This window comes from Melanotaenia boesemani, chromosome 12 (genome assembly GCF_017639745.1).
Source record: "Melanotaenia boesemani isolate fMelBoe1 chromosome 12, fMelBoe1.pri, whole genome shotgun sequence".
Lineage (NCBI taxonomy): Eukaryota > Metazoa > Chordata > Actinopteri > Atheriniformes > Melanotaeniidae > Melanotaenia > Melanotaenia boesemani.
This window is the reverse complement of record NC_055693.1, coordinates 28,964,355-28,992,151: the sequence shown is the minus strand read 5'-3', so window position 1 is coordinate 28,992,151 and position 27,797 is coordinate 28,964,355.

Here is a 27,797-nt window from a genome sequence, read left to right as displayed (position 1 = left end):
GAATTTTTCTGTACAACATCCATAACCAACTGAATGGTGATATCGGTTAATAAACTGCCTCCTGGCTGGTGGCTCGCCAATTTTTATGTAGCCGGGGTCTCAGTGTATCTTCTGGTGAACCAGTTCTAGGTTCATGAGGTAGCATGACAACTTGACATGATAAAAAACTCGTAGGAGACAGACGACTTAAAGAGAGCTCTATGTATTAACACTGGAAGACAACAAAAACAGACAATAGCTGGCAAAACAACTAACATCTCAAATGATACTATCACAGATAATCTGTGTTCTTCTGTCTGGCAGATGAATCCTGATGAATCCCTCCCAGCCAAGACGGTCAGAGGTAAGAAAACTCAGGAATAAACAATCACTGGTCGTCTTGCTCATTCCTTTTTACCCCCCCTGAACCAAATCCTCATTTAAAAGTTGTAATATTTCCCTGTGGACAACTTTCTTCAAAAATCACATTTGTTCTTTGACAGATATTTCACCTCCATCAAGCTACTAGATACCTTGAAAACAAATGGTCTCCTGGGAACAGGGACCATTATGAAGAATCGAATCCCTGCACTGTGCTAATCGAAAATGACAGATGACGCCAAGCTGCAAAAACAAAGAAGGGGTCAATCTGAAATGGTTGTTAGAAAACCATCTGAGGTTGCCGTGACAAGGTGGCAGGATAATAAGGCAGTCCTGCTGGCTTCCACTGTCCATGGAATAGAACCTCAGGACAGCTGTATGAGATGGTCAACAAAAGAAAAACACCATGTTACTGTGCCTCCACCAGCTGTTGTAGCTGAATACAACAAAAACATGGGTGGTGACGATTTGTGTGATCGCATGATCAGCTTCTACCCGATGTCAAGCCGCACAAGAAAATGGACCATCTAAACAGCCCTGCATTTCATTAACCTAGCCATAACAAGCAGCTGGATTGAGTACAGGTCAGACCACAAAGTTTCTGGAAAACCAGAAAAGGAGAGGTTGCAGTACTTTGACTTAAAGCTGCAACTGGCAGAAGAGATTATTGCTCAGGCACAAGGAGGTCACCAGGCTAATGATGAAGCCAGCGACGATAGCGATGAGATGACTACTGATGATGACGAGTATCTTTCATCAACAGGAGGCCTGTTCAACCTCAGCCAAACACCAGTGTGAAAAAATATGGGGCAGTCCATTTGCCAAAGATGGAGAAGGGAACGCATTCATCACAGTGCAGAAGAGAGGGATGCAAAAGGAAAACATCAATCAAGTGCATCAAGTGTAACATGTTTCTGTGTGTTACAAAGACCAAAAACTGTTTCCTGCTCTACCATTCATGAGCTGCTGTGATTTAGTGCTGCATTGACTGAGAATTAAGAGTCCTACCGTTTGAGTATTTAAACATTTTTGGATGTTCTATTAAGTTTAAATTCTTCACATTTTTATTGCTCTATTTCAGTAACTGTGTGCCCTTAGACAAATATGTTAGTTTATTTATTTATTGTTTTTTTTTGTTGTTGTTTTTTTGTTTGTTTGTTTGTTTGTTTTGTTTTTGCCATGTTCAGATAACCCTGTTTGGTAGTTGAAAGTCAGAATTTGGAATAATTCTGAAAACAACAACCAAAAAAGTTCTTTCCTTTAGGGTTACATTGTTTCCCAGAATGAATGTTAGCTGACATTTTTCATCTTTTCACAAAAACACTAACAAATTGCAACAGTGAAGTTTAAACAGAAAATATCCTGGTACCCAGAACCACATAATTTACATGTAATTTCTTCATTTACTATCTTAATCTTGTTAAATATTCATGAATTGAAAGGATTTTTTAAAAAGAAACATACAGAAATGAATTCACTCTTTTAATATTGCACCATTACAATGTCCCCTACAAGGGACAGTGTATAAAAAATTAATAAACATTGTTTTTGGAAAAAAAAATGTTGCAACAGGTTTGTTGGAAACACAATACTTGAATTATCATAAAATGATTGTAAATGAAAAACTTTTTTTCCCCCTGGGTCTCAGGAGGCTGTAAAAAATGCAGTAAATTCTGGTTTGCAAACACTACATCAGGGGTCTCCAACCTGCGACTCTGAAGCCGCAAGTGTCTCTCTGGACCTTCCACAATGCCTCTAAATATGTGGCTAAAATACTTTTTTTAAATCTAACTTTTTTGTCATGAAGGTTTTATGTTTTTAAAACCTAAAAATGGAAATAAAAATGTGGTTCTTCAAAAATAACAAATATCCTATGGTGGCTCTTCATTAAAAAAAATAAATTAATTAATTAAAAAAAAAAAAAAAAATATATATATATATATATATATATATATATATATATATATATATATATATATATATTAAGTCGCCTTTTTGAAAAAGTCACGTAACATTTGCAGCTCTAAAGGAGTTTTATTTAGCTGGCTGAGGGAAAAATGGCTCTTTGGATTGGAAAGGCTGCAGACCCCTGCACTAAACACATAAACAGGTTTAGCTGCAGTTTTCTCTTTAAAAAAGCAAAGAGTTAAAATATCTTTTCAGATATATTTATAAAATCACATTTATGAGAAAGAAGGATAAAATGTTCTGGGTGTAACGTCAGGTGTGTAAATGTAACTATAAACATGTGTGGTATCCACAGAAAGTCCAGAATCTCAGCTACCAGCTCAGGAAAACCATTTCTATCACCAACAAACACAGTTAAGGCAACATAACATAACATAACATAACATAACATAACATAACATAAGATAATTAAAAGTCCATCTACACAAAGTCAGAAAAATACATAAACACAGATGATGTCTCCCCGTGAACACGAACAAACGACTCCTCTACTGAAAACTCACATCTCACAGATTCCACTGCTGGAAGTTTCATCTCGCTATGACCAAGATTCACCGAACCAGAGGCAGAAGAAGGGCCGATGTATGCTTTATGTTTGTAAACGTGAGGAAACATGTCTTATCTAAATTAAAATAACATTTAACAAAAATATTAATAATAAATAAATAAACAATTTCTCATTGTCTTTTGGGAGCAGTTTCCTGTCCAAAAATCACTATGTTTTGCCATCTGCATGGGTTTCGACAGAAAAAGAGAAACGTCAGTTCTTCTTTTTCTTTCTTAAGTTCTAGACAGAAAACGTTTCTTCATTTCAATAAACCAGTTCTCTCCTGATCAGATGCACCGGTGCAGCAGGGAAGGGAGACATGGACGCCGTGTTATATATATATCTATATATATATCTATATATATAGATATATATAGATATATATATCTATATATTTACACTACCGTTCAAAAGTTTGGGGTCACTTTGCCATGGGATTCAATAGGGAAGTGACCCCAAACTTTTGAACGGTAGTGTATATATATATATATATATATATTCAATTGTAAGTATTTGTTATATTCTACCACTGCTTTTATCATGCTTAACTATTACCAATTAATCATTAGCTCTTTTCCTACTGAATATTTCAATGTAAGTTTCATAAACCTTTATTGTGCATTAGTGTTGTGTAAGTACAGAGGATACATCTGACTGCAGACACAATTATACGGAGGCACTGGAGGTGCTTACAGTCATACTGCCGTGTGTGTAAAGGCACATAGGAAAACATTAATCTAACTGTCCATTTGTTGTATGTAAAAAGATATATGCAACACTGTCTTTGATTCTATAACCATATTAGAAGCATTATTATTACCACTTATCACATACAAGTTGTTACATACTGCAGCTTGGTCAACATGTCAACGGTAGTGCCACCTAAAATATATGGTCACACACTTTCATTCTCCTGAAATGTTCTCTGTTTGTATGTCACGCTGGCAACTAGCAGCTATGGATGCTATTTAAATGGTTTGTCTGACATCTAATACTATTATATTTTGATAAGACTCTGGCAAGTATGTGTGCGGTCTGACAGGATTTTCCTTGCTTGACTTACAACACAGGAGTTGGCCATTTCTTCCAGAGAGGGCAGGGAACCTTATCACCCCCTGCAGAGCTTTCCTGTTGATGCAGTACACCTGCACAAGCTTGTGTTCAGTGGTAGAAAGCCATCAGCATTTTCACCTCCAGGTGATTTTGCAGTCTGAGGAAATTAAGTCTGTGCTGACCACAGCCAATGTGTTAGTGATCTATGTCAGCAACGGACATGCCAGGGAACTTAAACATTAAAGTGGAGGCTTACTCCATGCATCCACTGTTGGTTAGTAGTGGAAACCATGCACATTCAGAAGCTAAACTTCTTGGTTCTGTTAGTGTACAAACCCTGTGAAATCATCTCCTGAACCAGTGATCATATATGATATAATTGCGAGTGAGAATGGGTCGATTTCTTCTGGTGTCATAACTTTCACTTCAGCTGCAGTTTGGTGCATCTACAGCTTGTTGTTTTCCTGGTTGAGCTAAGGACTGAGGTCTGATGATCTGCTGAAGCCGAAACGATCCCAAAGGGAACGACGCAGAATTTAATCTTGCTGCTGATTCAATACGAAACCACCGGAACTGCCTGCAATCCTCCTAGATGAGAATCTGCAAGTTGGGATCTATGAAAGCACACTGTCATTCACTGACCTCACCCAAGGAATTGTACCGTTTCAACTCTCAGAGGCAAAAGAAAGTGGCAAGCTTCCCTGAGACTTTCATCCATCTTAAGATTGAAAAGGAGCAAGAAAAGACCTCAGTCTATTGATTCTCCTCTTCTTAGTCTGTTTCTGCTTAGACCTACTACTTAGACTGCTGGCTGGAGATCAAAAACTCAAAGTGGTCCTACACATCTCTGACCCCCTCCCCACTTAATGTCAATACTACTGCTGTGTCTTAATTATCCATGTTAACTGTCATGTAGGGACATTTCTTGTACTTAATGATTTTTATAGTGTTGCTTGTACGATATCATTATAGAGAACTGCTGGTGTAATTCGAAGTCACATATTTAAAATAAAACAACACATAAGCTCCAACTATTGATGAGAAAAACCCAGAAGTAAGAGTTACTTTAAAAAATAACAATTTGAGATCTGAGAAAAAGATAATGACAATAATAAAAAAAGGGAATAAGTGCATTGATAGTGATGAGACGTATTTTTTGAGCTGTAGAGACACATTTAGTTATTTATTTATTTATATTACTGTTTATGTTTTCACCCATATTCAACCAATACCATATTCTTCCTATTTCATTTTATATTATTATATAACATATTATTTCTTCTTCTTCTTCCTATTATTATTATTATTATTATTATTATTATCATTGTTATTATTATTTAAAATATTTCATTTTATTTTTTGTCTGTTCTGCCATACCCACTTTGGAAGTTTTTTCTCCCTCCACTCACTTATATCTCTTGGAACTTCATGTTACTTCCTTAACAAAACCATGTTTCCCTTCATCTTTTCTCTTTACTGAACATGCTACAAAGTTGTCCACAGTTCTCTCTATTTAAACACTTTTTATTTTCCCTAAAAGTAGGAGATGTTAATTTGGTGGCAAGCCTTGTCTTTAAACTGGAATTCTTTAGGAGATTTTAAGTTTCAATAACATACATTTCTTGTTAAAGAAAAACTCTGTCATTCTATTTGTCTTGGCTCATTTTTCTTTAAATAAAAGAAACTCATATAATATCTGCAGTATTTTCTGTTAACACTTCCTTTTGAAGAGATTTAAATTTGAGGGTTTTTTTTATTCAGCTCTTTTAAAATCTTTTGGTCAGGCCTCCATAGTTGGCTTTCTCTAAAAACAAAAAAATAATAATTAAAAAAACTTTTGTTTGTTCAAAATTTTTTAGATATTTTATTTACTTGGATAGTTTGGACACAAATGTCTCAGACACAGTTAATTTCATTATTATTATGAGTAAATACCATATTCATTCTTGCAAATGGAAATGTGAAACTGTTTCTTTAGTAATTTACTGCTATTTCAGCAGTCTGTCACACATACAATGAAGAAAGGACATATTACATATGTAATTATCAGTTCTTTCCTTGTCATGCCTTGCTCATATATGCAATAAAAATACATTAAAATAAATAAAGTTAGATTAATTGGTGCCTTCTGAGACATTTTAATATATTTTAGGACATGTGATCATATCCCAGAAATCCCTCAACCAATTATGCTGCTGAAATTTAATAAATCCAGAAACAATGAGGGAGTGGAAGTGTAGAAAGAAATTAACCATCATTTGGGACATGTCATTGCCCATGCTTACATACTATGTGCATGGAGTTCCATCTACCATGTAACTGCAATCAAACGACCAGCCAATGAAAATGAATGCCAGGACATTTGACCCAATGAACACAGTCCAAGCAATGATTGAAAAGAAGAAAATCAATAGAGGCGAAAGAAACAGTGGTTGATGTGAAAATCATAGAAAAAGCACAGAATTAGGTAGTAATGCTAGGGACATGTCCCTACCAATGGCCAGCAAGTTGTCCCTACTTTTTCCATCACCCAAACAGCTGATACAGCAGCGCTCTATCTACTTGATCCGCAAAGAGAGATCACTGCTGGAAGTCCCTCCTTATAAACTGTCTTAGCCCCAGGCATTCCTGCATCTTGCAGGAACACCTAAAGCCTGAACTAATGCCAAAGAGTTAACCCGTATAATTGGATGTGGCCTTTTTTTCTTTGTAATGTGATCAACTGACTGTCCCTGCTGTCAGTCCCGCAGTAGAAACAGCCATAATGCCAGAGAACAGAGCTAACAATGGTTGAGTCTTCAAGAAGCAGGAGCAAAGAGAAGAAGAACATCAGGAGGTATTTTAGAGGAGTCTCTAAGTGAAAAAAAATGTTTCCTTATCAGACACAAATGTGGAATTTTGTCAGGTGACCAAATCAAAGCTGCCGGGCAGTTCAGAGAGGAAGCGATGCAGAGGCAGGTGAGCTTTAGTTGTTGGGCTACATATTTAGATTTAATCTATGTCATTATATGGCATACTGAAGTGTTTACATCACTTTCACATAATATCGCACACACTTAAAAAAACATTTTACTTTGATACAGATCCCTGTAAAAGATTGACCATTTAACATGTTTTTCTACATAAAATGACAAAACCAATGATGTAAATATTAACATTCCCAGTATTACTACAAATTCTATGCTACTGCATTGAGCCAGTACTATATAGATGTTTTTTTTCAAGATTTTTATAACTATAAAGATGATGATGCACTGTAACAAATAACATTACAAAAAATATATATTATCTTACATTTATTAGGCAACAAAACAAAACAAGCAAAAAAAACAAGCTGTCAGTCCTTGAATAGAATATTTTAGACTATAAACTTTTGCTTGTTCAGAAATTCAATTTGTTCTGAATTAAATTATTGTGCAAAAAACATTGATGATAACTCTTCTTCCTTACCCCCAACAAACCATCACTGAAATAGGTGGGTATAAAAAATGGATGGATGGATGGATGGATGGATGGATGGATGGGTAGATTCCCAAGGCCTACATAGGTCACGTCTATGTCCCTGCCAATGTAAAAATCAAAGCTAAACTATGGTTGTAATGTTTATTTTGGCTCCACATTCACAACCTAAGAAGCCATTTCACTTCACAGAAAACCAAAGGAAAGAAAAGAAGTTGTGTTGTTAGAGAGACAGCAGCCTGTTGCGAGGCTGTTATCAGGGCATCTCTGATCCACATCTTCAGTTTGGCTGGGGAATTTTAATTAGGTTCTAATGAGGAACCATTAGCCTTGAAATCTTGTTGGGAAAGCCACAAATATTTTGGTTGAGCAAATACTTGATACACAGTAAAACACTGCAGTACTCAAGATTCTCTAGATTTTCTGTAAACTGCTTCGGTGTAAATGTTTATTGAAACCAGCGTGCTCAGCAAACCATCCCATGATGAATCAACTCTGGTGCAGTGAAAGCATTTCAGGCATTACTGTTCATTTTTGCCATCAATGCAGCTGCCTGCTGTGTTTAACTAAAACTTTGCTGCTTCAGGACCATGGAGAACAGAACCATCTGCAGACACAACCAACACCAGGGATGGCACCAGGGATTGGCTACAGTGTGAGGAGGAAGTTGGCATTTCCAATTCCAATCTGTCAGTTTTATGTGTTTACTGAGAACTGCATAAATAACAGCAGAGCATAGCTCCACAAATTGCTAAACAAATCATATTCAGCTTTCACAAAATGCTTCAGGATGATGTATAATGTTGATGGAAGTCAGTTACTTTGCACCTAAAGAAATTTTTTATGTATTTACAGATGGACTTTTTGATTTTAAAAAACTATAAACAAAATTTAAAGTTGTTTCCAGAAAGCCAGCAAAGAAAGACTTTTAGAGAATATACAAGTTAAAATTATTCTGGAAGATTCTACAATCAGCACATTAATTGGTGACGGGTGAGGGTGTCATGATTGCGTATAAAAGGCACATCCATAAAAGGTTTAGCTTTTTAAAGCTAAACTGGATTGTAGCAGTCAGATAAATCAGTGAGAAAAATAACAAACAAAACAAAACCAAGAACAGTAATTTAGTCTTTCAACATTTACAGAGTCAAATATATGATAAAGATACCTTCTAACAATTCAACTCATAACTTTATTACCAAGCAAGAAGCCCTATATCAGCTCAGAAACCACATTGAGTCCTCATCAACTCATCTCAGATGGACAGAGAAACACTGGACACATGTTCTGTGGTTTGGTGGTTTTTAAAGCCCCATCTCCACCAGCGAGTCCAGGCTGCTGTGTGACAGTTATGTAATAGCGTGATGTGATAGCTTTCCTCAAATTTTAACGAGGAAGAACGCTACACAGAAACAACGGAGGAGAATTATGGACGTTCAGCAGTTTGTGTTCTTTCTTCTTATCATGTGGTTTTAAAAAAGAAAAAAATCCATGGTATTTTTAAACATGGCGCTCTTGCCGCTTTGTTCTTATTGCCGAGTTGCACAGGAAGTGATGACTCTTTCAACCAATCAATGGATTGCAGCGTGTCAGGCTCCACCCTTTGGGCTGGATCAGTGAGATTGGGACCCCAATGCAAGGGCCACAAAAGACTTCCCAGTTTTCGCCTAATGCTTACTGACCCATACCGTACCGAACTGGACCAATAGTGGAAACAAGGCTTAAAGTTTCCACTATGAAGGGAAAAAGTATGTTTTGTGTGTAAAAGCTAACATCTATGAAAGTACAGGGACTGGTGACTTGCATATTTGTTAGGTTTCCTTTTAAGGCCTATGCTTCCTTTACATGTGTAAATATATTTAAGTTTGTGTCAAATGTTCTCAAACATCACTATCCACACACTCCCATAAATGCTTTATGTTGGCATAGTTGTTAGCTAATACATCAACTAAAGGGTATTTCACAGTCCAGAGTTCCCACATCACTTTCAGACATTAGCAAACACAGCAATGGTGATGAATTCATGTTAATACACATTCTCAGAAAAAGAGCACAGTAGACAGAGGTGGTCTGTGCGGCTATCGCATACATCCCAGCTTCTTCTTCTTTGTTTCTTTTGCTGGTCACATGGGAGGTATACTTGGTAACGCTACTCCCATGGTTTCTGGTGGTGCTGCTTTGTTTGCTCTATAGCCTTGCATCTTCAAGTTGTCTGAAAACTGACTGAAACAAAGGATGCAAATAGCAGAAGGCTCTGTCCATATGCATATTCAACATAGAGCATAAATGAGACATTATGCAGATTATATTACAACCTTAGGGAAATGTGTGCCATCATTGAGGTAACGTCTTCTCCTGGGAAGCCCGTAGTTATTTTGGAAACACGTCAAACTTAATTTTGTGCAACATATAGAGTGTGTGTGCTTGACTGGCTTTCAGTTCATTTGTTTTTTCCTACTGAAAACACCTGGCACATCCCAAAGAGAAGAGTCAGACAACAGCCACAAGCTGCTGAACATCCAAAATCTTGAACTCAGAAAGAATGGGCACAGATTCCTCATGCAAAATTACTACAACCTGTCTGGACATTGGGTTTCTACTTTGGATATCTAATTTCTAAATGTCCTATTAATTTAACTTTTCTTAAAACACTGGTTCTTTTCTCTTTTTCTGAGCTGCTATTACTTTCAAAACCCATTTTTGGTTCAGCACATGCAAATTTCCAAGGATGACAATTATTTGTTTGCAATTTAAAGTTCTTGGCATTTTGTGTATGAGAGACCAACAAGCTGGGGGCCACTTGTTCACTCACCTTAAATGGCAACATTGGCTTATCAGCTGTTATTAGGCTGACTGTATTGCCACGACGACAAGATCTTTAAGCAGATTTAAATAAACACATGGTCTCAACAGGTGTGATTGGATGAAAACAGACTGAGGTTAAACTTAAACATACGTAAAAATGTGGATTCATGCTGAAATTAAGGAGTTTTTTGCTGCAGGCTTGCAAGACTCACGATGCCAATGTAGATGCACTTACATGATCAGCTGGAATAAATTTTAATGCTAGCAGAGCTCTTTTTCATTGAGTAGGACAGACAATTTTGTGATTTCAGTCTGCTGCTAAATTAAACTTCCTTCTTCAGATTGTTCCCATCACACTGGTGTCTGATTGTGCTGCATCACTCATCCACACTGTCGCATCAACCCCCTCCTGTCAGAGCCTGCCACATGCAGAGGCCTGGGCTACTTCTGACTCCTTCACAATATGGCTGCCTGGTGCGCTGCACACACACAGACATCAATTAGAGAAAGGTTACCTTGCTCTGCTGCTGGCTGGTTGTCTTCCTGGCTCCAGAAGAGGCAGAGAAAAAAAAAATATGAGAGACAGAGCTTACCCACAATCTAACACCTTCCAGCTCTCCCTTCTCCCACACCACAAGCACTCTTTCTATTTTCCAAATCTGGCCAAGCAATTTTTCAAAAGGTCACCTTTCCACTTTTTGGCTTCTCTCCGATTCTTTGGAACAATAAGCATTTACATATAGAAGAGAAATGAGTATTTAACCAAGGAACTTGTTTTCCAAAATGCAAATTTAAATCAGAGCAATAAACTGCTTTGAGTTCCACTAATATTTTATAATTAGACATGGAGGTATTGGGTTCAGTACTTCTCTGGCTAAAGGGCTGTGTTTATGCTAGTGGATATTTACTTGAGCAGTGGAGGTTAAAATTTTAAACCCGTCTTCTTCTTTGTTCATCAGATTACACTTCATGCTACTACCACAGGCAACTGGTAAACTGGCATCAGAGTAATAATTACAGCAAAGTACTATTTGTCAAAAGGTTTGAGGGCGCAAGAGCATGTGTATATGTTGGTGTTTGTTTCTGATTCACTGGATGTGTGTGTTTATCTATGAGTGTGTTGGAGCGTGTACCTATCAGTCCAATTCTAGATGGGTTTTACACACTTTAGGAAGGGATGAAGAGCCAAGCAGTCGGTGCCTAAACCATCAAATACTGTACATGAAAACTGTTGTCTGTCTTTGTAAAGTCCTGATAACTTAAAACCAAGCTTAATTTGTATATGATCATATTATAACAGCATCTCATAAACTTAGTAATACTTATGCAATATGCATCTTTTTATTTGTTTGGAGTTTATCCATCATGATGTATGGCTTTTGTTGTGTTGTGACCTGGATTCATGCCTTGTTCTGGTAGCTTCTAGTTATATTGGATTAGTTATTTATGCTTATTGCTCTTTTCGGTCCTGTATCCTGTTTAACTTTGCTTCCTATTTTCCCCTCTGTGTATTTGGTTGACTCACTTCCTGTGCTTGTTTCACACCAGGATTCCAGTTATTAATTGCCACACCTGCCCTTTGTTTGAAATAATATCCCTCAGTATTCTTGCTCTGCGGGGGTATTCCATGAAGCAGGATTAAAGGAAAGTTGCTAATTTCTATGAGTCTGGCTCATCAAAGTGAGACTTCTGTTCAGTCATCAATAAAAAGGAATTGGGTGGGATTTGAAAAAGATTAAAAGGATTGAGACAGAGACAGAACAGAATAAAGCCTGTAAAGCTGACATGGCAGCCACATTTTCATGTGAGTCAGAGCAGATCAAAAGTTAGTGCAAAGCAAGAAGACAAAAGAACAAGGAATTAGAGTATGAGGAGGGAGGCGAGTTGGAGAAGAAAGGTTGACAGCAGAGGACTCAGAACTGAAGAGGGGCAGCAACCCACGGGGCGACATGGGGGTCGACACGAGAGGGCCATGTCACAGGAAGCGGGACAGGAAAGGACGAGAAGGGACACATCTGTGTGGGCGCAGCCAGCCGTGTGAGACCCAAGCTGCATGGGGTCAACTGTCAGAGCAGAGACTGCTGGGAAAAGGGGCGAGGGTAGCACCACAGGAGGCCAGTAGTATGACAGTTGGATAGAAAGAAAGAAGCAGGAGAACGAAGGGATGACTACAGTTAACATTGGCTGAATGGGAAATACAAGAAATAAAATTATTGTGGTGCAGATGTAAAATGGTAGAATTTAGCCTCCCACGAAGCTGTAAGAAAATAAAAATATCCTCCTCTGATACGAGTGCTAAAACAAATGAGATACAAATTGACTGTGGGAGATTTTCCAAATCTCCCAAAAAATGGGCACAACAGCAGGTGCTTTCAGTGCTGTTTCTTCTATTCAGGTCATAACAGTGGCTTTGAAATTGGAAAACTACATGTCCTGTGTTATAACTGAAAAGGTTTGTACAGACTTTTAAAGACAGACTGTTGGAGACGTGGGTTTTGTTGATACTTCAACAAGAAATGGAGACTTCCAGTCTTTCAGAGGGCTGATTTTATACCTAACATCCACCCACACATGCAAAACTCAGCACAAGAACTTTACAAACCATTATTTGAAAGTGAAAATCAGACACAAAGGCTACACAGCCACTGCCAAGATTGTGCTTGATCTCTAATTATATATACTCTATTCGCTGATGAACAGTTTTTGCTAAATTAATGTTCAATAAAAGCCCGTTGATTCAAATTCACAAAACAAGAACAATGTAGCTGTTTTACATCAGTTCAAGAATTGCTTTAATCAAACTGAATCCACTCACGATGAGCTACAGAGTCACAAGAGAACTCCACAAAACAGAACAATTAAAGATTCAGTTTGATAACCAAATGAATGAATATGTGTTTCTCTTAATGGTTCTTTCAAGGCTGGTTAATAACCTCATTAGACCGTAATAGCCCCATTTAAAATTAAGAAATGAAGAAAGCATGAATCTATATCCTAATTAAATGGTTTTTGGGGATGCAGGGGTTTCCTTTTATTTGATAAAATGAAAATAATGGCTTTCATTAAATAATAATAATAAAAAAAAATGTCTGTATTCAAAAATTGCTATAATCCCCTTATTTGGAGTTCTACTTTAAAGTTTCTGAAAACTTTATAATATTTAGATTTTCACACAATTCCTAATTAAATAATGCAGCACTAATAATAAAATAAATAAAAAAAAGAATAAAAGTCACACAGGTCAATATTTTCTCAGACCATCTCCAGCTTTGATTAGGGAACACGTTCACAGTGCCATCATTTCAATATTATATACAACATATTTTTCTCTTCCAGAGTTGCAATAATTTTTCAGTGAAATCATTTGCTGCTGATAGAAGAGTCAGACCACTGCGTAATGTCTTCATCACATCCAAAAACTCCTCAGTGAAGTCAAGGTTCAGACTCCGGTGATGTTCTTGCTGCCCAAACCTCTCTGTCACCATCTGAGCTGCTGAGACATACCATCATGGGGTAAAAAGATTACTGGTAGAAAACATAGTCATATAGTATATTCATGTAGTGTCCTGGCCTAAATTCTGGCTACGTAATGCTGCTGTACTAGTCCTAACTAATGGGGACCCAGATCATATCGCTGCTCCCCACAGTCTTGTACAATAGGCACTAAGCATGATGGATACAGCTCTTCATCCACCACTGTTCTTACTAGAAGGTGATGTTCGCTCAACAATACTCTAAATCTAGTCTAATTAGACCACAGCCCATCGTTCCAGAGTCCAAATTTTGCACTCCTTAACAATCTAGCAATTTTTTTTTTTTCCTTTTGATTAGCCTCAAAGATGTCTGGTTTTCTCATGGCTTTGTAGCTCTTCACTTTCATTACTTTAAATTCTTATTTGTACTGTGTGTAAAAATGCTGCTACTCTTAGGGAAAATATCATCTTTTTTGTGGTTGTGCTGAAAAACAGGATACTTAGTAAATTTTTTAGATGGTATATGAAGGCAAAATCAAAAGCATTTAAAAATGGCCAAAACAGCCTCAGAGCTCTAAAGACCCATTTATGCTCCCTTACATAAGCTACGTAATAGGTACGTCCATTTCAAGCATTGTCACACATCGCCGCCCTTTGTACTTCCATGCATCTTTTATGTTGCCATGTTTATGAAGTCAATTCATCCAGTAGTGGGTAGTGCTGAGTTTAGAATTCAGTGCCGAGTTCTGACGTCAGTTTTAGACACCCGTAGGTTGCGGTAATGCGCAGCTATAAAGTTATTTGCAACTGCCTAAAACCACTCACACAGCCATTATTCAAAAGCTGCCGTCATCTTCACAGTTCCCTTCTGCTTCTATCCCCCTCTTCTTCTTCTCTGGTTTGTTCCTTTCAGTGGTTCTATGTCAGCTATACTGCTCACTACCCCTGAGGTTTATGGTGGTGTTGATCTGCAAGGTCCGTAAAAACCCACCAATTACGCTGGTAAATGACACAGGAGACAGATGAAAATGCCCATCCCTTCAAGAGTGAGAAAACCGGGAATTGGCAGAGCAGAGATAAAGGTTTTTGTCCTCTTTTTCAACCATATTCTCACAGTGGCTCATGCTGCATCGTATGATCACAGGGTGCAAACTGATGCACTCTTTCCATTTCAGCTCTTTGGAGATTCATGTTTGTTAGGGAATATTCTTCAATAGGCTGGTTAAGTGCAAATGATTAGTGATGAAATGTGTCATGTGAAAAGGAAATGGGTAATAAGTGCGGTGGCATTTGAAAGCACATTCAACCTGTTCCATCTCCACTGATATCACTTTTATTCAGCAGATGGTATGATATGGATCCACTCAACACACATTCAACTTGTGCTGGACTCATTCATGAAACAGCTGTCATCCTGCTTTTCACTACTATCAGTTTGCAGCTTAGCATATTCCACCTAAGCAAGACTAGACTCACATCCAGTCATTAGCAGATAAAATTTAATTTTGACTCTCACCCCATTGTCTGTTCATTTGTCCTCTCCCTCTCTCTTCTGTATACCAACACCATTTCCCCCAGACCTAAACTTTCTCTGAAGTTGTAAGATAAATCTATGTTAATCTCATCAGTCATTTGTGCTTAATTGTTTATTTAGCATAAAGAAAACAGAAAACGTGTTAACCAGGTTTTGCCACAGAGGGAAATTTTGTACATCCAGTCTTCTCCGACTTCTCTTTTCTGGATCTGTACAACAGGCACACCTAAAAATACAATGAAACATTAGGATGCTGTTGTGTTGCATGCCCTGATCTCAAGAAAAGCTATAACAAAATTACTTAATTCAAAAAACATTGTTGAGTGGAAATACTATATATTTATGTTGGAATGACACCGCTGCAGCTTTACAAACCAATTATTTTATTGAATTTAAAGACAAGCTGCATTGTGTGCCCATTAGATCACCAAAACCAAAGTATTACCAACATATTACAGGAAAAGCTAAACATAAAGTGTTTCCCAGGGCTCGTTCCTGGTGCCACTCCAGTTCAGTCAACAATCTCAGTCAAAATGTATGAGGTTCTAAACCTCATTTTATACTGAAGACAAGATGATGTTTATAGTGTATCAGCTTTAGTATAAGCTTTGAACATCCACCTAACCTGGATGTTCTTCAGCTTAAGTAGCTTTTAATACCATCAGGGAACTTAAAGGATAAATATTCCTCTCTTTTTACAATTTGAAACACTTCCGGTAAAATACTTAAGTCAAATGACCACAGAGCACCCTTCCTTTGAAAACTATGAGGGGTGCCCAAAGTTAGTCCTCAAGGGCCGCTGTCCTGCAGATTTTCCAATGTTTCCTGCTTCAACACACCTGACTCAAATTAAATAGATCCAACAGCCTATTAAGTTTGGCACAATGACTCATCAATTTGAGTCAGGTGGTTTTGGAGTAGGGACACATCAAAAACCTGCAGGATTGTGGCCCTTGATTACCAGAGCTGGGCACCCCTGATTTACAGTTTTTTGCTTGCTGTTTTGTCATTACAACTGTTTTTAAGTCATGTGGTGTGCCAAGTTCTGAGCTGACCAGGCAAATTGTCCAGTGTGGGTGAAATTGTAGCCTCAGTTTTCTGTTCTTAGCTGACAGGAGGCACCCGGTGTGGTCTTCTGCTGCTGTAACCCATCTGCCTCAAGGCTGGACATTGTGTTATGTTCAGAGATGCTATAGAAGACATTTTGGTTCAGACAAATGCTGCTCACTGGATATCTACTCTTTTTCAGACCATGCCTTGTAAACCATAGAGATGTTGGTGGTCATAGAAATAATAATAATAATAATAATAATACATTTTATTTTAAAAAAGCGCCTTATCAAAGCACCCAAGGACACTGTACAAACATAAGACACTAAAAGTAAGCAAAACATTAAAAGCACAAAACAGAATAAGTGATAGAGGAAGGAAACACTGTGGAAAGATGTATATGGACTTAGGGGGGATAAGACTGTCTGAACAGATGAGTTTTGAGTCTGGATTTGAAGAGAAGGAAGGAGTCCACTGTACGGAGATCAGGAGGGAGGGAATTCCAGAGATGAGGAGCCGAGCGACTAAACGCCCTGCTCCCCATTGTTGCCAGACGTGCCGGGGGAATGGAAAGCTGATGGGTATGGGAGGAACGCAGTGTGCGGGAAGGGGTGTGTGGATGAAGGAGATCAGAGATGTAAGATGGAGCCATGTTATGGAGTGCCTTAAAAGTGATGATCAGTATTTTGTAGATGATCCTTTGTTTGATGGGGAGCCAGTGGAGTTGTTGCAAGATGGGAGTGATATGATGAGCAATGGGGGTCCGAGTGATAACACGTGCGGCAGAGTTTTGGAGGAGCTGCAGCTTCTGGAGGGACTTATTGGGGAGGCCAAAAAGAAGTGAATTGCAGTAGTCAATGCGGGATGTGATCAGGCTGTGAACAAGAAATGGTTTTACCGAGCTGGTAGCTGAGATTCTGGACTTTCTGTGGATATCACACATGTTTATAGTTACATTACAGACCTCATGTTACATCCACAAAAACTGATGTTAACCCTTTAACTCCTATTACCAGAGGGTGCAGGCAAAGAGGTTAAGCTAAATACTCAACCTAACAATGCAAAGTTTGAGAATTTATAGGCAAGAAATATGGATAATGAAACACTAAAGGTGCATGGATGGAAGTTTTTGTGCATATTGTGAATATTTCTCTCTCCTCACCATCTAGAAGCTGTGAGATTCTAATTATTCTTTCTGTCTGTTCACCTGAAGGCTGATATTCATCAGATTTGGTACCTTCTGTGTTTAATAGAAAGAAGCTTCACAGCTTTAAATTCATCCTGCTGACTTTTTACCTTTTAGTTAGTAAATTCTGAAAATTGAATCCTTCTTCGTCATACATATTTGATTTGATTTGATTTGATTTTATATATATCATATATATATATATATATATATACGGCATTGGTCGTGAGACTGATGCATTTGAGTGGCTTCTCATGCTGTCAAGCTAAACCTCCGATTTCTCATGCTGATATACCACAGCCTCCCGATTGGCTCATCGGGAGGTTCGAAATGATTCCCAGTGGGCCACATTACTCTTGGGCTGGTGTCCCGGTGAAACAAATAAATACATAAATGAATAGCTGGGCCTCTAAAAACGGGCCTATAATTTGATCTAAGTATCTGAAAAGCATAAATAGTAGTGATGTGCAGATCAGTATTGAAATATCTATTCCTCCTATAGCAATATTTATATAACTAAACTTTCAGGATAGGTAGGAACTACTTAGAGGAAGAGGAGGACAGGTGCTGCTAGGGCAGAGACAGATGTTACTCTGAGTCTTGGGCGCTGCGGGCAGGTACTATCCAGGTACTATTAGAGGGAGAACATGTATATGCTGCTGGTTTAAGCTTTTGTACTGATGTTCAAACAAGAGGAGTCCCTGCAATCTTAAAACTAAGGCTTCCTGTTTTGTTCAAATGTGCAGTAATAAATATCAGCCACTCTGTAAACAAACAGTGCGACTTCAGTGAGAATGGTCCATAGAAGGTGGATGGATGGGTGGATGGAGGGATGTACGGACGGATGGATGGATGGATGGGAAAGCTGTCCAGCCTGCATTTTCTAAGATAGAGAGTAGAATAAATTTACAATAACACAGGAGGTACAATACAAAACATGACTCGTGTGTTTGTTGGTGTATCCTAGAAAATGGCTTATTGCACAACAATCACATATATAATGAACCTCTCAGCACCACTTTGACATGGTAACATCAGTGTTGGCAAAGATAAACACCATGAACCACATGGTCCTTAGTCTAAAACCCAGCAGCAGCAGCAGGTCCATCATCAAGTCCAGAACGCGGAGGTTATTCATTTTACAATCAATCATCAGCAGCTGGCTTCATTCATATGTAACGAGAAACTTTGTCCATGGCAGGGCGGCTCTGAGCACACAGCGGGGGGTTTAGTCCAGGGGTCTGCAACCTTTACAATCCTTCAGCCCTGCTAAGAGAAAAAATGTGAAACCTTTTGAATACAGACAAATTGTTTATCAATGTCTACTATAGCAAATTGTTGTCATTTTTGAAGAGCTGTGTTTTTACTAAAAGTACCAGTAATATATTCTTTTATCTACTTTTTCTTGTAATTAGGTTGGAAAAATTTAATGCAAATATTCCACGAAAAAAAAATGCAAAAAAAAAAAAAAAAAAAAAAAAAAATACTGCATTTGTTATTATATCTATGATTAAAAACATTAGTTAGTTCTTTTAGCATTTTTAGCCATGTATTAGGAGTATTAAGTTGTGGAAGGTCCAGAGACCCACTAGCAGCTCCAGAGCCGCAGGTTGCACACCCCTGATTTAGTCTTTTATAAACAACAATTTATTACATTTTCTTCATATAGCAGTAGGCCTTCTTTTAAAGGAAAAAGATATTTTGCGTGTAACAATGTGATTAATCAAACAGTTCATGCGGTTAATCACAATTAAAATTTTTAATCATTGCCCAGAACTAATTCATGAAGACGGGCCAAAATGTCAGTGAACGATAACATCGCATAAAGTTATCATTAACTTGTTGTATGAGTGTTTGTTCTTTTAGGCAATGAAAAATGAAATAGGGACGTTGCAAGACAAAAATTTAGATAAAATTTTGATATAACATATAAAAATGGAGTTGTCATAAGAAAAATAAATGCAGTAAAAAAATAAATAAATAGATAAAGAACAAAAAGAAACCAGTCTAGAATTAAACACTGAATACATAAATAATAAGTTAATTACAATAAATAATAGAAAATAAATGCATAAATAAAAATGAATTATTACAAATAAATGAATTGACTCAATCATAATATAAAAAGAAATAAAAAAATTAAAAAGGTCTATAAGTGCTTTGTTACAAATTACTAGGCATGAAGGGGTTAAACTCTATTGAATTGAGAAAGAAAAGTAATTTAAATATCTAGAATCTCACTATACAGAATCTAGTGATGTTTTAATGTCTTTACGTTTCCGTGTATATAATTGTTATCTCTGTAGGTTATCCTGAAAGAAGAACATGCTGTACACATACTGTTGTGTGAAATTATGCTCATGACTGTTTGTAAAATATGTGTTGTTTGCAATTAAATTTGAGGAGCAGTAACCAAATCATGCTGGGAGCAAGACCACATGAGCAGCCCCGCCCGCCATGCCCTACATGGCACGCCTCCCAGAAGTTGTTTGTGTGTTGTGTTTCTTGTGTTTTGATGTCTAAGTGTAATTAAAACTGAGAGGCGAGCTGCTACAGGGTGCATCCAACGAGGCTACTTAGATGGCCCCCTCCGCTCCACCCAGCACGAAGTTCACGCCTCCCAAATCCCTACATGTTTGTGTAAGAGAGAGCAGGGAAGGAGAGGGGGCCAGGGATGTACGTCCAGAGGAAGGCAAACTTCCCTCCGGAGGATGAGCCGCTGGCGGCAATAGGCACCCCTGTTCCCTGGTAGGCCTCTCAGGGTAGGACAGGCCTGGAGCAGCCGTCCCCCACAACCAGGGCATACAGAGATTGCAGCCAGTGAGCCACCAGCAACCGCAGAAGGCACCCACCCACTCACCATCTGGCTAGGAGAGGAGGACAGTGTGAGAGCCCAGACCCACGACCCACCACCCCCAGGCCCACCCAGGTCTCCCCCACAAGTGCATGTGATCCCTCCCCTTCCCATATACAAACATGGTCACTCACAAAAGAGATCTGAGAAATTAAATGTCTAATTTTCCTTGTTATAATAAAAAAATATATAATGCGGCCACAGGTAAACCATCAAGCAATTCTAAAGAGACAAAGAGAAGTTATTACGTGTTTGAAAGGACAATTGATGTGTACCCCTGACCACAAAAGACATTCAATATCCATATAATGCAGAAAAGTTATGAAGACAACCACTCACTGTTTTTAAATTAATGGACTCATGTCAGTTGTACCAGGGGGCAGACTTTAATTCTAAAGCTGTCATTTGAATGTCTAAATGCCTTGCAGAGAGGAAAACCAGACGTATTTGAAATGGAAAGATTTATGAGTACATTAAATTCTAACAAAAAAAACATTGAAGAAAATCTCAGTTAATGCAGTCAGCATTAGTGCCATCACAGATTAGTTGTCGACTGTGAAAACATCCTCCAGTGGACCTGACTGTATAGCAGGGAGCTCCTCTGGGAAGAGATAAAAGTGGCTGACTGTGCTGCCCTGCCTGTGACAAGTTTTTGCTGACTGGACAAATGACAAAGTGGTAGTCTATAAGCGAGAAACAACATCTGGATTTTCTCCAGCAAATGTAATGTTAGATTCAGAGTACAAGCACAGAGCTCATTAGGAGAAAAACATTTTAAAGTAAATGTCACTGCAAAAAAGATCAAAAATGAAGGCAAAGACACTGGATGAAAGGGCTGTTTGAAATGACTGTCAGAGACAGAGCAAATGTATTCTTCAACACAGTGGTATGTCATTGTAGATGAAGATTACATGAAAAATTCTCTTTAGGGGAAATGCACCATATTTAAGGAAGGCAAGCTTTAGAGTGGTTTGAAAAGATTCAAATGTAGCTGCTAATGTTTTATTGCTAATGACTGAGACGACTGCAGGCAGTAAAGTTTAATGTTTGTGGTTTGCAGCACAGCTGGCTGTTTCAGAACTTTGTTGCTAATGTAGTAGTAGAAGCATTTAGGCTTTCTTTCCCAGCTCCTATCTAAAGTGTGTTTTTATTATAGTGAGAAATCTTTACTCTTTGTACTCTCATTTTGTAATTTAAAAAAAAGATATGGTTTAATCTTAAGTTTAAATATGAGTAAAGCAAAATTCACAGATTTGCACAGAGACAGGTTTATGTGTTAGTACCCAAAGTTAGCACTAGCACTACCAAACTTTAGCACATTTTCACCCCCTAACATCGGCTAATTTGAAATCCATTATTTTTTCCCTTACCTCTACTCTGAGCTCTCTTCAGCCAGTTCTTCTGTCCCTTCATGTCTTTCTTTTCCTTCTGCTGATAATGTCCTTTTCTTTTCTTTTTTTTTCTTTATTTTTTGATGAATCAGCCATGATGCGCATTCAAAACGGCTAGTGTGTTGAAGTCCAGTTGCTGGCGTATGACACAGCCCAGTTCAATGAAATGCTGTTGTTAAGTGACACAGCACCCTGGTCAAAAAATAAAAAAAAAAAAAAAAGAAAAAAAGAAGTGAACTGCAATGACAGCTCTAGGAAAGTAATAAACATCCCTGTGCCATCAAAGTTAGTTAGAAAGTTGCATGGTGCTACTTCAAAGATGCACTACCTAGCTTTCCAACCTTAAACTTCTTGCTTCATTTAATAGCACAGTGACATGAACTTTGCATGTTTCTGTCACTGCCCAGCAGGATCCTGAGGTTGAGAAACCATGCTTCACAATTTCTGCTTGACGTTGCAGCTGAGTTTTGCTGTAAGAAACACACCAGCCATTTGAACCCACACCTTGGCTGATTCAGCAAAGAAAGACATGAGGACATTGTCAGAGGAAGATAGGGAAAGAAAGAGAGAAAGGGCAGAGCAAGTCATAAGACACGAGTCAAGATAAGACTTTTTATTGTCAGGAGAGAGCTCAGTGTACAGGTAGGATCCAAGATGGACTCCATCAATAGAAAAATCTGTAAAAGTTCTCTAGTGCATCTTTAAAATGTAATGGTAAAAATCTTTTACCACTGCTAAGCTTATTTCTTTTAAAAATGCTGCAACATCTGTGAGGAAAATGCATTTGTGGTATGAGTAACAGAGTTGAGTATGTGGGTTGCTCCCTTCATGTCAATGCCAAAGAGCTTATTCTGCTGCTACCCCAGTTGCCGTACTTTGTTTCCACATCTCGTGTTAGCTGAAATGATCACAAATCCAGCTCTCCCCTCAGATGGGGGGCCACAGGGGTCTAAGCCTTTTGACAGGGTGCTAGCAGGTCCTCCCAGAACTGCCCCTGTTTACAGTGTCAAAGCAAACGGACCATCCAGTGAACGTGTCATAGTGCAACTTGCTGGATAACTCGACCCTCACCCTGGATTGTGGTGAAAACTGCATTAGGTTTGAACATGAAAATAAAAAACAGAATGACTGCAAAAACTGATGGTTGCTCCATTTTTTACTTGAGGTGAACAAGCCACTTTCAGTCCTAGCCAATCAAAATGCTTTCTTTGGATTTTCTTCTTTATTCTTCTGTGTCAGTTGTCATTTTTAGGGAATTTTACCCCTAGTGAGCAGTTGTTAACTGCGTGACATCATGCAGGTTTGGTCCATTCGAGTTGTCCAGTGGTGTGAATGTGCTTTTAGTTTCCTCGAAGAACCAAAGGGAAATCAGCTCCAAACACGAATCAGGATGACATCACCAACATCTCTGGTACATGGGGGTAAAGTATTAAACTTGTGACAGAAAAGAGAGACAGAAAGAAGAAGAAAAGAAAAAAGAGTCAACCTGCCTGTCATATAGAATAATGCAGTGAAAATAAATTGCTATCCATCCATCCATTTTCAGCTGCTTATCCGGAGTCGGGTCGCGGGGGCAGCTGCCCAAGCAGGGAAACCCTGACTTCCCTCTCCCCGGCCACATTCACCAGCTCATCCGGAGGGATCCCGGAGCGTTCCCAGGCCAGCTGAGAGATGTAGTCTGTCCAGGGTGTCCTAGGTCTTCCCCGGGGCCTCTTTCCTGTGGGACGTGCCCAGGACACTTTACCAGGGAGGCGTCCAGGAGGCATCCTAACCAGATGCCTGAGCCACCTCATCTGGCTCCTCTCGATGTGGAGGAGCAGTGGCTCTACTCTGAGCCCCTCCCGGATCACCGAGCTTCTCACCCTATCTCTAAGGGAGAGCCGGCCACCCTGCGACGAAAACTCATTTTGTCCGCTTGTATTCACGATCTTGTTCACAGCTTGTGGCCATAGGTGAGGGTGGGAACGTAGATCGACCACTAAATCGAGAGCTTTGCCTTTTGGCTCAGCTCCTTCTTCACCACGACAGACCAATGCAGAGTCCGCATCACTGCAGACACTGCACCGATCCCCCTGTCGATCTCCCGCTCCATCCTTTCATCACTTGTGAACAAGACCACGAGATACATGAACTCCTCCATTTGGGGCAGGACCCTATTGCAGACCCGGAGAGAGCACTCCACCCTTTTCCGGCTGAGGACCATGTCTCAGATTTGGAGCTGCTGAATGTCATCCCAGCCGCATCACACTCGGCTACGAATCGCTCCAGTGAGAGCTGAAGATCACTGCCCGACAAAGCCAACAGAACCACATCATCCACAAAGACCAGAGACCCAATCCTGAGGCCACCAAACTGGATCCCCTCAACACCTCACACAAGCAGGTCCGGCACTCCATACTCCTGGAGTACCCCACACAGGAGTCCCCAGAGGACACAGTCGAATGCCTTTTCCAAGTCTACAAAGCACATGTAGATTGGTTGGGCAAACTCCTATGCCCCCTCAAAGACCCTGAAGAGGGTGTAGAGCTGGTCCACTGTTCCACGACCGGGATGAAAACCACACTTAAGGCTCCTCCTCAGTCCGAGGTTCGACTATCCGACGGACCCTCCTCTCCAGCACCCCTGAATAGACCTTACTGGGGAGGCTCAGGAGTGTGATCCCCCTGTAGTTGAAGCACGCCCTGAGGGATGGGAGAGCCAGAACCAGCTACCCCAGACTCTGCTTCCTCATCGGCAGAGGTGTTGGTGGGATTGAGAAGGTCTTCGAAGTATTCCCTCCACCGCCTCACAACTTCCCAAGTCGAGGTCAGCAGCCCCCCATCCCCACTGTATACAGTGTTGACGGTGCACGGCTTTCCCCTCCTAAGCCACGGGATGGTGGACCAGAATTTCTTCGAAGCCGTCCGGAAGTCATTCTCCATGGCCTCTCCAAACTCCTCCCATGCCTGAGTTTTTGCCTTAGCGACAGCCAAAGCTGCGCTCCGCTTGGCCCGCCGATACCCATCAGCTGCCTCTGGAGTCCCACAGGCCAAAAAGGCCCAATATGACTCCTTCTTCAGCTTGACGGCATCCCTTACTGCCGATGTCCACCAACGAGTTTGGGGGTTACAGCCACAACAGGCACTGACGACCTTGCGGCCACAGCTGCGGCTGGCTGCCTTGACAATAGAGGCACGGAACACAGCCTACTCGGACTCGATGTCTCCCGCTTCATCGGGGACAAGATTGAAGCTCTGCCGGAGATGGAGTTGAAACTCTTTCTGACAAAGGACTCTGCCAGACAGACCCTCACAACAAGCTTGGGTCTGCCAGGCCTGACTGGCATCCTCCCCCACCATCTGAGCCAACTCACCACCAGGTGGTGATCAGTTCACAGCTCCGCCCCTCTCTTTACCTGAGTGTCCAGAACACGCAGCCGCAAGCCCGATGATACGACTACAAAGTTGATCATCGAACTGCGGCCCAGAGTGTTCTGGTGCCAAGTGCACATGTGGGCACTGTTATGTCTGAACAAGGTGTTCGTTATGGACAGTCCATGACGAGCACAGAATCCCAACAACAAAACACCACTCGGATTTACATTAGGGGGGCCCTTTGCTATTTCTATGAATGCTGGATAATACCCCCAACAACTCTACACTACAGAGTGGGTATAAGTAATCTGGATGTTTAGCTACCTTTTCTCTGACTATGAAGAGAATTAAACAATTTATTAAAAAACCCTCTACTGCCACTGGGTATTCTTAATAATATGCTTTCCATCTTGCCACTCTTCTTGTTAATTAAGTATCAATCAGTTCAATTGGACTTTTTTTTTGCTTAGTTCTCAACATTAATGTTTTATTTGTGGCACAAACAAAAGTTCATGGCCTCACTGGCAGATTTTTAAGTATCAGCACTGAAACTGTGTGATCTCACTTTTTTAGGTACTGCTGTTAATGCTCCATTTTCCTTTCAAAAGCATTTCTTTCTTTTCTTACTCATAATTATTTGGCTTGGGAATCATGAGTGTGTGGGCTGAAAAGGAGTCATACTAAGAACTTGAATGCCACCCACTGATAAATACATATGACAAATCTCTACACAGACACTGATTCATCATAGTGAGTCTATGGTGATTATGAATTCCCTAAAATTTTAGGTTGACACTTACAGACAAAAACAGGCGCTCATGGTAATGCAGTCTTATGGTGATGATGATGAATAACGCATGCATAGATGGATATCCATGGTTTCTTTTATGTTTTTCCTTGGATTTTTTTCTTACTGCTATGTAGAAATCAGTTTTCTTTTGTATGAAAGTGTCTCAAATATGTATATCTGTTTAAATTACTTATACATATCTATTTAAAAATTGGATGCTGAACACCGACATTTGACTCAATCACATTGCTAAATACTTGTTCTTTTTCAGCTATCAATAAATAAGTGTAAGTATTTATTATTATAAGCCTAAGATGTTATTCACTATTACAGCATAGGGACTCATCTTTAATTATACTAAATAAATCATGTTATGTTTAAATATACATCCACACAGTTTTAACAAGTGTACATTATTTACACCAGTTGGGCTGAATGGCAGCAAAACAGGTCAGCAGAAAGAAAATTATACTGCACAGCAACAGTATGAATGCCTAATAAATTTATACAAAACCTGATGTTTCAAATGACCTGATTTGATGTGGTGGAAGACATTTATTTTATATAACAGCCTCACAAAAGAGCATTGCTTCTAAACTATTTTTGCTTTACTCTCTATACTGTTCAGAAAGAGACTCAGAGGCTGTTTTAGGCTTGAATATAAAGCTTCAGAGCTCTTTCACTATAACTGGCCGCTGATAAACAAAAAACAGAGCTTTTCTTGCCTCTTGAGGAGATGTTATTCTTTTTGTCCAAGTCACCAGTATCACATGCTGATTCTACTGTCTTACTGCAGACCAACATTTTTAGAAGCTTCCGAATGACAAACAGGCATCTAATGAATTCATATTAGATATAGAATTTAATTTTAAAATCTTTTTCTTTTTCCTTTTCACAGACCAGGAATACTGGAGGTTTTTCCAGTGGACAGCTGGACTTTTAAAACATGTAATATTATGAGAAGGGTGTATTTAAAGAAAAATGCATTTAAAAATAGATTGTCATTGGCTGGATAAATGGGCCAGAAGTGTGTGTTTACTTGGACAAACAGGGTCAGTTGTAGAAGATGGATTCATGATGACGTCTCACATATACCGACCTCAAAACCACAGATATGATCTTTGGATCTGCTCCAGGCCATTATTCTGCTGCTGTCAGTCAGACACAGGCAGAAGAAATGCTGATGTTTTAATGAGCGTGGTAAGAAAAAATAAAATCCAACAAATTATGAGAATTAAGCAAAAAAGTTGAAAAAAAAGTGAAAAATGAAGGAATAAGAAGGAAAAAGGTGTTTGATGTGATTCGGTTATTTTTGTACAGCTGCAAGTGGAGGAGGCACAAATAATAATGCAGGTGTTGTGTCAAACTGTTTCCCCACCAAGATTTCCTTGGGCGGAGCAGGGAGGAAGGGTAAATAGACTGAAATAGACTGTACCTATATGGTGCTTTTCTAGTAATGTTGACCACCTAAAGATCCATCCATCCATCCATTATCCATACCACTTTGTCCAATGACCCTAACCCAGCATTAACAGGTGAGAGGCAGGTAAACTCTGGACAGGTCACCAGTCCATCACAGACCACTCAAACACTACGTCACATTCACCCATTCACACACACACTCATACACTCATTGAGTGTGTTCTTCTTCTTCACACATTCATACACGAAACTTGACAAAGAAAGAAAGTTTAATACAACACATAACAGCAGAATTTAGCTACATTTCAAGAGAAATATCTGCAATAAAAATATGCTATGTCCTTGAAGAAAATTGTGTTAATCAAGAAACGCAAAATTCTGAACTTCCTCAGTACATGTCCTGGTGCGCTGTGGCATTTAAAGGAATGACGCCATACTGAACAAAACAGACAACAGTGGAAACAAATTGATTTTTTTTGCTGTAACTTGTAACATTTAATTGGATTAAATTAGACCATGATCAGTTATTAAGTTCACATTCAGAATCATTTC